This window comes from Schistocerca serialis, chromosome 3 (assembly GCF_023864345.2).
Source record: "Schistocerca serialis cubense isolate TAMUIC-IGC-003099 chromosome 3, iqSchSeri2.2, whole genome shotgun sequence".
NCBI lineage: Eukaryota > Metazoa > Arthropoda > Insecta > Orthoptera > Acrididae > Schistocerca > Schistocerca serialis.
The window spans coordinates 752117979-752130408 of NC_064640.1; positions in this window are offsets into that span (position 1 = coordinate 752117979).

The window sequence follows — 12430 nt, forward strand, 5'->3', positions numbered from 1 at the left end:
ACAGTAAAATTCACTGAGCTAGTGTGAGATTTGTAAGTGGCAGGCAAACTACACCGTACATGCACTGGAATTTCATGTCCTTTGTAAGTAATGAAGTGCTCGCTAGATTCAGGAAGGTGTGGTGAGTCTAACTGTTCGGACGTGGCACGGTTAAGCAAAGTTACTGAGGCCCCTGTGTCTAACAAAGATCGCAGCGGCCAGCAATTCGCATTAAACAAATAGTTTGTTTGAACGTTTTTGCACAGCACTAGGGCGAGAAGTAGGCACAACCTTAATCTTAGTTTTCTCCGAACCTGTTGTAGGTCTTGAGAACACAGCGTTCACTGCATGTGCGAGAGCCTGTTTTTTTCTGAGAGCGGGCAAAATTGACGTTTTCATGCCGTTGCAAAAATACTACTTGGAGATGGCCTTTTTTTCCACACGGTTAACACATTGCCTTACGTTATGATCCATCCTGTCTTTTATGGCTAGCAAAACATCTAGGGAAAGACTTCACTAAATTCACAGACCTGTTTACATGTCTACGTGGGTATCCGCGCGGCTGTGTACGCGCTCGTTGTGGCGCCTTGGGGCGGTCGCGAACGAGGGACGACTCGATCCGACAAACCGAGGCCAGGTCAAACTGATCGGCCGCTATGGTATCCAAATCATATTGTTCCAAGATTTGCGATACTTGGGGAAGTGATTGATAAGAGTACTTTGAGATCAGTTCCTGTAGTCTACAATCTGGGACATTGAATGTTATGCATCACGTCTCATTAAATAACTGAAAAAGTTGTCACAACCACACTTAAATTTACAAAATTTTAAACATGGCTGAAGCAGCAACTGTTGAAAATCTTTACGGTAAACGATAACAGCCAAACAGTTGCAGGATAAAGATTTATTAAAATCCTAACCATGGTTTCGGTATATCTAAACACTCCTGAACAGTGAGACACCTTCATTAGCAAAAAACTTTGCAAACTTAACTGAGACAGAAGCAAATAAAACATTTTAATAAGAAAAAAAAACACTTATAGCTTTAAGTAACCATGTAAATTACAGGCACAAAAACTATTAGTCACTTACTAAAATCACATTCTGCAGTTTAGATGCATAAAACAATCGTGCCAAAGGCGTCGTCAGTAGTTAAAATTAAAATATCACTCCATCTGTACAGCATATTATGAAGAGATGGTCGATGCTAACAAGGCATATTAGCAGTACTTAGCCTGTGAACCAGCGTGAAGAGGGTGTGGAAGCACTAGGCCAGACAGTTTCACCGCGAGAGGGCACTTGTGGTATGCGTGAGACACTCGCGCACATTAAAACCCGGGGATACAAACTCGTGTGCATCAAAATTTTAAAGGTTATGCCAATTGAAACCCTCTGTCTTAATAAATAAAACATATCAGAAACATTTAAAACACCTACATACATTAGAGAATATGAACACCTAGTTGCCTGTGTCCTAGTGTCGAGCAGGTGAAGCTTGTATTTTAGATGATTGTTGTTCGCGGTTTTCGATGCATATGTGCGATTTAAATGATTGTGTTATGGTTTTTATTCATGATGACAGATGGTTTCGATTTACTACAACATTTTGTTTGTTTTCGCTAGTATGTATCCTAGTCTTTAATTTGCGTGAGATTCTCGCGCGTAACACTAGTGCCCCCTCTCGTTAGATGTGCCCCTTAGCGCAAGCTTCACCTGCTCGACACTAGGACACAGGCAAATAGGTGTTCATATTCTCTAATGTATGTAGGGGTTTTAAATTGTTCTGATACGTTTTATTTATTAAGACAGAGGGTTTCAGTTAGCACAACCTCTAAAATTTTGGCGCCCAAGAGTTTGTATCCCTGGGTTTTAATGTGCGCGAGTGTCTCGCGCATACCACAAGTGCCCTCTCGCGGTAATACTGTCTGCCCTAGTGCTTCCACACCCTCTTCACTTAAGTTCACAGGCTGAGTACTGATAATATGTCGTGTTCGCATCGACCATCTCTTCATAATTATTCTGTGCAGATGGAGGTGAAATTTTAATTACTAACGACGCCTTTGGCACGATTGTTTTATGCATCGGCACTGCAGGATGTGATTTTAGTAAGTGACTAATAGTTTTTGTGCTTGTAATTACTTTGGTAATTTTCATGGTTACTTAAAGCTATAAGGGTTAGTTTTTTTTCTATCTCAATTAAGTTTGTTAAGTGTTTTGCTAATGAAAGTGTTTCCCTGTTCAGGTGTATTATTGCTTCTGATGAAGGTATATTTAGATATACCGAAACCGTGGTGAAGGATTTTAATAAATCTTTATCCTGGAATTGTTTAGCTGTTATCGTTTACCGTGAAGACTTAAATTTACACTTCCTACTCATCCCCGTTAATTCTGTGTACCATTGGCGCTACCACTGTTCCGGCTTTTTCTGCAAGCGAAACAACTGATATCTATACATGAAGTCATCACGGGTTGTCAGCCGAGTAGCATCGTTGTATCGTAGCAACGTTTCGATGGAATGCGTCTCCATCACCATCTTCGCCTGAAGATGATGGAGACGCATTCCATCGAAACGTTGCTACGAGACGACGATGCTGCTCGGCTGACAACCCGTTAAGACTTCATATAAGAAATTCGCCGAGAAAGCCTGCACTCGCATATAACTGATATCTACTTGCAGGTACTTGGACTTGCTGGTGATAGTAGTGAGTTAATGCAGCGATTACTTGGTCATAGACAAGTTCGTCGGCAGACGTGGTTGGGAATAGTTTTTGTATTAACCTCAACACTGGGGACCCCGCAATCGAAAGGAAGTATTGTAACTTTACCGTACCTTGAACACGATGAACTTCACGACGTGCTTGGAACTGAGTCAGGTATTCAATCCATCCCTCTTCTGTTTCCTTAAATTGCCGGAACGTTGGTATACTGGTCGGCGGCACTTGCTGTGCAGGTTGATTGGTTGGTTGTGGTGGTGCATTCACTGCAGCTTGTGCAGCCAATAGTTATCGTACCGTTGTCAGTAAGGTAGCGATTTGTTGGTTCTGAAACTGAAAGCTTGTGTTAGATACATCGCACTGGCCGTCTGTGCCTGAGACGCGTGGACAGGGAGTGGAGGGGCCTGGGAATTCATGGTTTATGTTATATCAGAAAGGAAGCAAATCATATGAAAGATCTTAACAAGAAATTAGCAAATAGAAACACTTGAACACGATCACGCCTACAAGCTGAAACACAAGAGAAGCAAGCAAATCTTCGGCCGATTCGATTATCTTCGATCGCCACTGTAGAGTCTTGTACCTCAAAGAAGCAAGGGAGAGCATGTTGTTATGGGTGACCAGTATCCTCTTTCTACAACAAAAGTGCACATGTGGATCTTTATTTACATGAAGTGAAGATATTTACTTAACTTGAATGGAGTTCATGTTTTATGGCACAAGCTCAGCAGTCCCTTGCAGACTGATGTCCATACCAGTAATCTTGCTGTTTCAACTTTAGTTTCTCACTGTTAGTACAATACAATACTGATTGAGATAAACTAGTCCCTCTATAGTCACCGATCTGATCACTATGTACTGTCGTAGCCTGTGCCAAACTAAACCCTCATTCCAAGTAACTGATGGACGCAAAACTGGATGATTGAAAGAGGCGCTCCAGTCAGCGGTGGCAGCCTAAATACACGCTGTCGAGAGGGCGTTGTCGGCGTGTTGCTTGTGGATGTCACTCTGGCCTCTCTCATGATAGGCGCGCTTGATCTAGCGCCTACTAATCGATCTTCGCGCTTCATTTTTGCCGACTGGCCAGCTGGCGACAGCTAGCACCAGCACAACGGTTGACTTTGGTTGTTGTATATATTACTTCTGATTTTCCATTTTCGTGTTCTAAAAGTTCAATAATGTTTTTGAGATAGTACTTGTATCTAAATTCTGTTTTTTCGTTTAATATTTCTTGTGGGTATTGTCTTGCGTACATATAGACTTCTAATTCCTCAACAATGTTCATTGCAATAGCTTTTGGTATTCTGTGCAAACTCTGTAGTAGATTTTAGATTGTATCAGTAGTGTGATTTTGATATTTCAAGTGTGTAAAGAAACTAGATTGTTTATCTAATGTGTGTTTTACATCTCACGTTTAAATTCCTACATGTTTGGCCAATGTAAAAGCTGTTACAGCTGTCAGATGTAATTTTATATGTGCCTGGGTTATCATATTTCGACGTTCTAGTGGAGGCGGAACGTAATTTATTGAATGGTTATTATTGGTTCGAAAGGCTAGTTGAATAATCGAGGCTTTAAAAAGTGTATTAATTCTGTTGGAGATTCAACCAAGGTAGATTGCTGGTACGTATGTTCTTTTCTGTGTCGGTGATGTTTCTCGAGTTAGGGATAGCTCGCTATGTATTGTCTTCTGCTTTGGTGTTTTAAATTTTTAGTATAATTTTGTGATTATGTTGGGGTGTAAGCCATTTGTATAGGCTACATAACGAGGTGTGTTAAGTTATTTTTCAATTGCTGCCTTTTCTAACGGTAGTTTATTTAGTCTATTGATCATTGAATGGAAAGTGTGCAGCTGGTTGAATTTTTGGTGAATATTTTCGATATCTGCGTGTCTGCCATCTACCAACATGAATGTATCATCTACATACCTAAAATAATATGCAATTCGGTTGAGCCTAGGCCAATATGAGTTAAAGAATTTCTCTTCCAGAGAACTTAGGAAAATATCAGCTAATGTGCCTGCTACTCTGTACCGATGGCGACCCCATCTTCTTGGGTATAGATTGTGTTTCAATTTCAAAATAATTTTGTGATAGTGCTATTTCTCAAAGATTTATAGTCTCAAGTGTTTCAACCATGGATATTTTCCTATATTGTAATAGGATATATTTTATTATTTGCATAGTTTCCTGTATTGGCTCATTAGTGTATAGGTTAGTGACAACAAATAAAATAAATTTACCATTACGTGGTATATGTATGTACATTATATCTCTTGCCAGAGTACGCAAATTTTTGATTGTGTCCTCTTTGTTGAACTTATAAAGTTTTGTTATTAGTGTGTTTATTTGTTTGCTTATCAAATATGATGAGCTATTTATGCAGTAAATCATGGGCTGTATCGAAACCGTCAATATCTGTGTCTTTGGTTGAGATCGTCATTTTTCTGTAGTTGGATTCGTTACCACGTATGTTCTTTTTTCATGTTCAGTGTGAATGGTATTACAGTTTTTAATGGCTTTGTTTATTTTAGCTGCAAACCTGTTAGTAGGGTTGTGTGGCAGTCCTGTGATATTGTTCGATTCAAAGAATGACATGACCTTATTTACATAGTCGTATACAATTACGAATTACGATCAGCTATATGAAAAATTTTGGAGGGTGAAAGGTAAGTTAACTGACTGTATCACTAAGGGCGGTGATGTTGTGTCTAAGAAGGTGAAATTCTTCAAACTAGTTCCTCAACAAAAAGTGGCAAATATCTCTCGGATCATATGCGTTATACTAAACACACCAGGTTCAAATGCATTTCTGGAACAAGTCTTTTTGACGATGAAGAACAAGGGGACTGAAATTAGAAACAGATGTTCACCAGAACTCACAAAATGAGAGCGTCGAATTATAATAGATTTTGACATGTCATTTAAAACTTTTTTAACTACTAAAGAATGATAGTACATTCCTAGATAAAGCTAAATCAGTTTGAAAATACCACAGTGATATGAAGCAATCGAGTTTAAGACACAAATATCAGTGATTTTTGATCGAAAATGGCATTTAATAAAAAATATAAAAGCATGAGTCACTAAAAAATATGTCCATGAAAAATAAATGTGGCAACTCTAGAATACACACAACAACACATGAACAAGAAATATCCATAACAGCAAGCAACTGGTACATTCTCACTTACTACAAAAAGATGTTATGTAGTGCAGTTTCTCATAGTGAAGGTAGTGGGAAAAAAGAAAAAGTAAGTGAAACGTATTGTGAACACACACACACACACACACACACACACACACACACACACACACACACAACACACACAACACACAACACACACGCTAACATTCACACTAACACTACCTTCCACATAGAATTACTTTATATTAGGCGTAGCATAAAATTCCCAATCGTAAAATTTCGAAGTTCTACATTAAGTTATATATGTGGTAGCAGATGACAGCCTGTGAAAGAAAACAAGTGCTATAATAACATAAAAAGCAGGAAGACACAACATGTGGTAAAAAGATATACATACAAAACTTTCTGTTCTTAAATTTGTAAATACTGCCTCAAGAACTTAAATTTATATACATGCAGGTAGTAAGGACCATGTTTCCTGTTCAACAGAAAGAAAATAAAGGCCCACTGATGGTGCTGAAACTTCAGCGAAAAACGTCCGGGATATAGAAGAAAAGATAAAACTGTGTTTTGCTCAAGATGGACACCTACCAAAAACAAATCTACGTATGTAACCACTGACAGAAGAGCTTCGACTTCAAGACGATTATTTTAAAGCATCTAACATTAAAGTCTGCGCTACGTTTCGAGCCTCTGTAAAATGTCGCCGATCAGTTAGATTTTGAGTTCATTTAAATCTGGAATATCTTTTTCGTTGCTTCTGTAACTCTGTAACAATGTGCTGACATATTTTGTGTGTCATGGGAGATTTCTTTCATCTCTTGTTAATTTACTTGATATGAATCTCTCAATTGGACGTCAGTACTATTTGTTGGAATTTGAGCCACAGCGGGTCCACATTTACGTAGTTAGTTAGGAAGGAATACAGATTGTCTGTTAGGAAGCTGTATAGCCGGTTTTTATTTGCTTTTTTAAATAGATATATTCTGGATTTATTTTTGGTATATTTGAAAGATCTTGTAGTCACTAATACCTTTGTCCGTTATGACGTTCTCTGTTTGCTCAGGAATGTTTGTTGCCAAGAGATTTAGTATGTTACCGCTACCATTTACGTTTAGTGTGGGCTCCTGAACTGATTATTCAAAATAAATTTTGGAGGATGTGTTTAGCACAATTTCCGTTAATGTTTTATACCAGTGACTAGCTTGAAACATGCATTCTCTCCAACATACCGAGGGCAGATTGAAGTCACGTCCAACTATAACTGTATGCGTCGGGTACCTGTTCGAAATGAGACCGAAATTTTCCTTTCACCATTCAGCAACTTTTTCATGTGAACCCGGGAGTCGGTAAAAGAAACCAGTTAATAATTTACACCGGTTTCCGAGTATAGCCTCACTCCATATCATCTCGCAGTAACTGTGTATTTCAGTTAATTACAAGAAAACTTTTTCTAACAGCAACAAACACTCTAGTACCAAATGAATTTAATCTAGCCTTTCTGAACACGGTTTAGTCTTTGGTAAAAACTTCAGCTGAACTTATCTCCGGCTTTAGCCAGCTTTCAGTACCTATAACGATATCTGCTTCAGTGCTTTCTATGAGTACTTACAGCTCTGGTTCTTTCTCAAAACAGCTAGACAATTTACAACTATACTACCAATATTTCTTAGGTCTTCCTTCTTCTTGTGGTTGATCTGCATCCTCTGAGACAGAACCCCTGTTTTTATAATTCCTCAACCTTTTATCGTAAAAAACCGCCTAGTCCACCCCATAAAGCACACACTACCCGTGTAACGGCATCCTGTCTATAATTGACCCCTGACCTATTAAATGGTACCTGACATCCCATCGCCATGTAGTACAAGTCAAGGAATATGGAACCTAAACAGTCGCAGAGCCGCCTGAGCCTCATTCAGACCCTCCACTTAGCTCTGTTCCATATGCTCACTGTTGGTTCAAAATGGTTCAAATGGCTCTGAGCACTATGGGACTCAACTGCTGCTGGTCATAAGTCCCCTAGAACTTAGAACTACTTAAACCTAACTAACCTAAGGACATCACACACATCCATGCCCGAGGCAGGATTCGAACCTGCGACCGTAGCGGTCGTGCGGTTCCAGACTGTAGTGCCTTTAACTGCTCGGCCACTCCGGCCAGCACTGTTGGTCCCGTCGACGATGTTATAGATGGTGAACTCTGTCTTCGTCTTTCAAAAAATACTATTTTTGGCACTCCAGATAGCCGCCAGAAATCAGAGAGGGTCTTTTCTGATCCATCATTCTGATGAATCATTAGCAAGAACATTAGCCACCACCTGCAATTGGCTGCACCCAGTGTTCCTCATGGCATCTGGGAGGTCCAGTTCCACAATGGAATAACTCCCTCCAGTGTGCACACAGAAAGCACACTGGACTTCTTGCTCTCCCCGGCAGCCATATGCCTAAGCGGCTCCATCACGTATCTTGAATTGGAGCTATCCAATCCCAATACTTCTACCCTCTGTGAAGGCCCTAATCTTGCTGATGAGAGATTTTCTCTTCAACAGGGTAAGCAACTGCATTTGGATCGGGACCTTTCACAGTCATCGATAGTGCTGAACCATTTTGTCAGAAAAACCGTGGAGTTCTTTCTATCAGTCCCTCGAAATGACTTTTGCTCCCTACCACACCTTGAAACAACCTCCCTCACAACCAAAGTTGAAGATTCAACAACAATGGGGGTAGTAGCAGGACCAACTACAGTAGCTGACCGACCAGAGAACCTGTGGGACGTGCTGGACATCCCTTTGATCTCCACGTCTGGCCCTTCATAGTGATGTCCATTGGCAACAGCCACAAAACTGTGTGACAGATACCAGCACTGACTGTAGCTGTGTTGAAAACTGATAGGATCGTTACCTACTGAGAACGTAGTTTATCGTTCCTCAATACTGTAGCTGGAATTCATAGGGATTCCACGATCGTCATGCAAATATCGAAGTGATGAGATCAGGAGGGCAATTCTCAATGCTGTTCAGGATATCTACTGCCCATTCGACGAGCACCTTGTAAGACAGATATATCGTTTGCTCGCTCGTGCAAGATCGTACAGCCCTGTCAAGCACTTTGAGTCGGGGAATATTCTTCTTTGGAGTAAGGCAAATATCCACTCAGACTGTTAGAGGAAGTATGGAGTGAAACAGACTGTCATCACGGCAACATTTTTGTGACTTCGCCTAACGTGGCAACAAAGAGAGACACCCCGAAAATGGTGCTCACAACACTGGAAAAATAGCAGTACCGAGTCATTACTTTTGACATGTCCCGGTTCAAGGCACAGCACCATCATGGATGTAGCTATGTGTGGAATCTCTAAGGAGAACGAACGTTGTCAGATTCCATTCGTCGTCATCATACAGGTCTTTCACCTCGACTGATGATACGTGATACTACTGGACACAACATGACTACCTATGATCCTCGTAGACTGTAATTTGGGCAGCAGGCTTTACATTTATAACGTGTTGAGGGTAGTTCAAAAATGGCTCTGAGCACTATGGGACTTAACATCTGTGGTCATCAGTCCCCTAGAACTTAGAACTACTTATACCTAACTAACCTAAGGATATCACACACATCCAAGCCCGAGGCAGGATTCGAACCTGCGACCGTAGCGGTCACGCGGTTCTAGACTGAAGCGCCTAGAGCCGCACGGCCACACCGCTTGAGGGTGGTGGCTGTGCCCAAACTTCGAGGTCTCTGTGACTTTAAGTATCATCAACATAACACAAGACCACATGTTGCATATGTTGACATGACTCTCCTTGATACAGAAGTTGATCCACTGTTGCCGAGATCAGCACAGCCGCCAGATATCTCACCCACTGAAAACTTTTGGTCACGGGAAGCCGAGAGACTGGCACGTCACTACTCGCCAGCCACTACGATTGATAAACTCCGGCATAGAGCTGATGCTGCACGGAATTCTGCACCCATATCTTCATCCACATCAGTTAGACATGATGCTTAGCCATGTCAGAATCATGGTTGCTGCTAGAGCTGTCAGCTCTGGGTAGTAAATATCGCAAGCATGCTGTACTTTATGTACACCTTAAAATCTGAATAGCTTGGTTCAAATGGCTCTGAGCACTATGGGACTTAACTTCTGAAGTCATCAGTGCCATAGAACTCAGAACTACTTAAACCTAACTAACCTAAGGACATCACACACATCCATGCCCGAGGCAGGATTCGAACCTGCGACCGTAGCGGTAACGCGGTTCCAGAGTGTAGCCCTAGAACCGCCCGGCCTCAGCGGCGGGCAAAAATCTGAATGCAAACCGTTGTAGTGAATAACTTAAATACTGTCGGCAGAGTAGAAAATTTTAGTGCCTGTGGACAAATCATAGACTGAGCCACAAAGGGTTGAAGTTTGTGTCCATTCCTATACTGTAGATATGTGAATGACCATGCATTTAACTTCCAGCAAGCAGAATTGATACTTTTTGTAGAAAGTATTTGTGTTATAATAAACAGAATTAGAGACAAAGCCACAGAAAAGGTAGTTAACGACAGTTTTCTGAGAAATATTCGTGATTCTTAGGAAATGGGCTCTCCTTTAGTTTGGAAAAAAGGAACACTGTGTTCAGTGCTGTTCAACAGAGTCATACCAACAACTGATGTAGCACATGAACAGGAGTTGGTGAACTAGGGTAGAGTGCTCCAGGTTTTTGGAAGTGCATACTAATGAAAACTAGAAATGGGAGGGGCATATAACTGAGCTCTTCAAACAATTAAGCTACTTTTGTTCTTTGTATGATTGCTAGTCTTGGAAACTCCAAACATTTTTGCGTATATCCAATCAGAAATATTTTATGTAATAATTTTCTGGGGTAGCACAGAACTTAGAAGGCGATGATTGCACAAAAGCGAGCATAGGAATAGTGTGTGGTGTTCACCCTAAGACGTCATCAAGGTACCTCTTCAAGGAATTGGGCATTTTCGCTCAAATGGCTCTGAGCCCTATGGGACTTAACATCTGAGGTCATCAGTCCCCTAGAACTTAGAACTACTTAAACCTAACTAACCTAAGGACATCACACACATTCATGCCCGAGGCAGGATTCGAACCTGCGACCGTAGCGGTCACGCGGTTCCAGACTGAAGCGCCTAGAACCGCACGGCCACACCGGCCGGCAATTGGGCATTTTAACTGTAGAGTCGCGGTATACAGAGTGTTAGTGGTATAAGTGCCGATATTGTGATCACTAGTACCGTAATATGCACCCACTTTGGAGTGTTAGTTGTTTTTTCTCTAAGGCTGACAGTCTTCCTGCAAACTCGTCACAGAATGTGCTACCTGCTGTTTCCTGCGCGCTCGTAACCGCCTCATTAAGACGACTATGCCTGTCAGTATAGACCAACCGTTTTGCGTCCATGCGACCACACTTCCGCACCTGACCTGCTGGAAAGGGGAAAACAAGCATTAATGACTTGCTCTAGCCACATGTACTTGAAGGCACTAACCAACCTAAAACCATTGTTCTTCTAGCAGCTAAAATTATTTATCTGTTGTTCAATACACTCTTCTCAGTCAATAATAAAATATCTGCACTTATATCCCTAAAAAGATGTACATATTCGCTAGTGAAATAAGTGATAAATCTCGATTGGAGAAGAACTGTGATTGCCATACCTAAAACACTAACGGAGAAATTACTTTTATTAGCCGCTAGCAAAACTGTAAGTAGCTCAGAAGGAAACTCAACGAAAAGTAACAAAGACGCTTTATCATTTGGCTAATAATGTATAAGGTCCGACAGGTAGAAACCAAGTATCCATGTAACGTAACATCATTTCTTCTGGACAACTCCCCTTATTGTACGGACGATTTGCTAATACAAACCAGCATCTGTTTACATATTTAAAAAATGAAACAAAAAAGAAAAAAATTTTTTTGAAATGTACACTACCGGCCATTAAAATTGCTACACCACGATGATGACGCGGTACAGAAGCGACAGGAAGAAGATGCTGTGATATGCAAATGATTAGCTTTTCAGAGCATTCAGAGAAGGTTGGCGCCGGTGGCGACATCTACATAGTGTTGACATGAGAAAAGTTTCCAACCGATTTCTCATACACTAACAAGCAGTTGACCGGCGATGCCTGGTGAAACATTGTTATGATGTCTCGTGTAAGTAGGAGAAATCCGTACCATGACGTTTCCGACTTTGATAAAGGTCGGATTGTACCCTATCGCGATTGCAGTTTATAGTATCGCGACATTGCTGCTCGCGTTGGTCGAGATCCAATGCCTGTTAGTAGAATATGGAATCGGTGGGTTCAGGAGGGTAATACGGAACTCCGTGCTGGATTCCAACGGTCTCGTATCAATAGCAGTCGAGATGATAGGCATCTTATCCTCATGGCTGTAACGGATCATGCAGCCACGTCTCGATCCCTGAGTTAACAGGTGGGGACGTTTGCAAGACAACAACCATCTGCACGAACAGTTCGACGACGTTTGCAGCAGCATGGACTATCAGCTCGGAGACAATGGCTGCGATTACCCTTGACGCTCTATCACAGACAGGAGCGCATGAGATG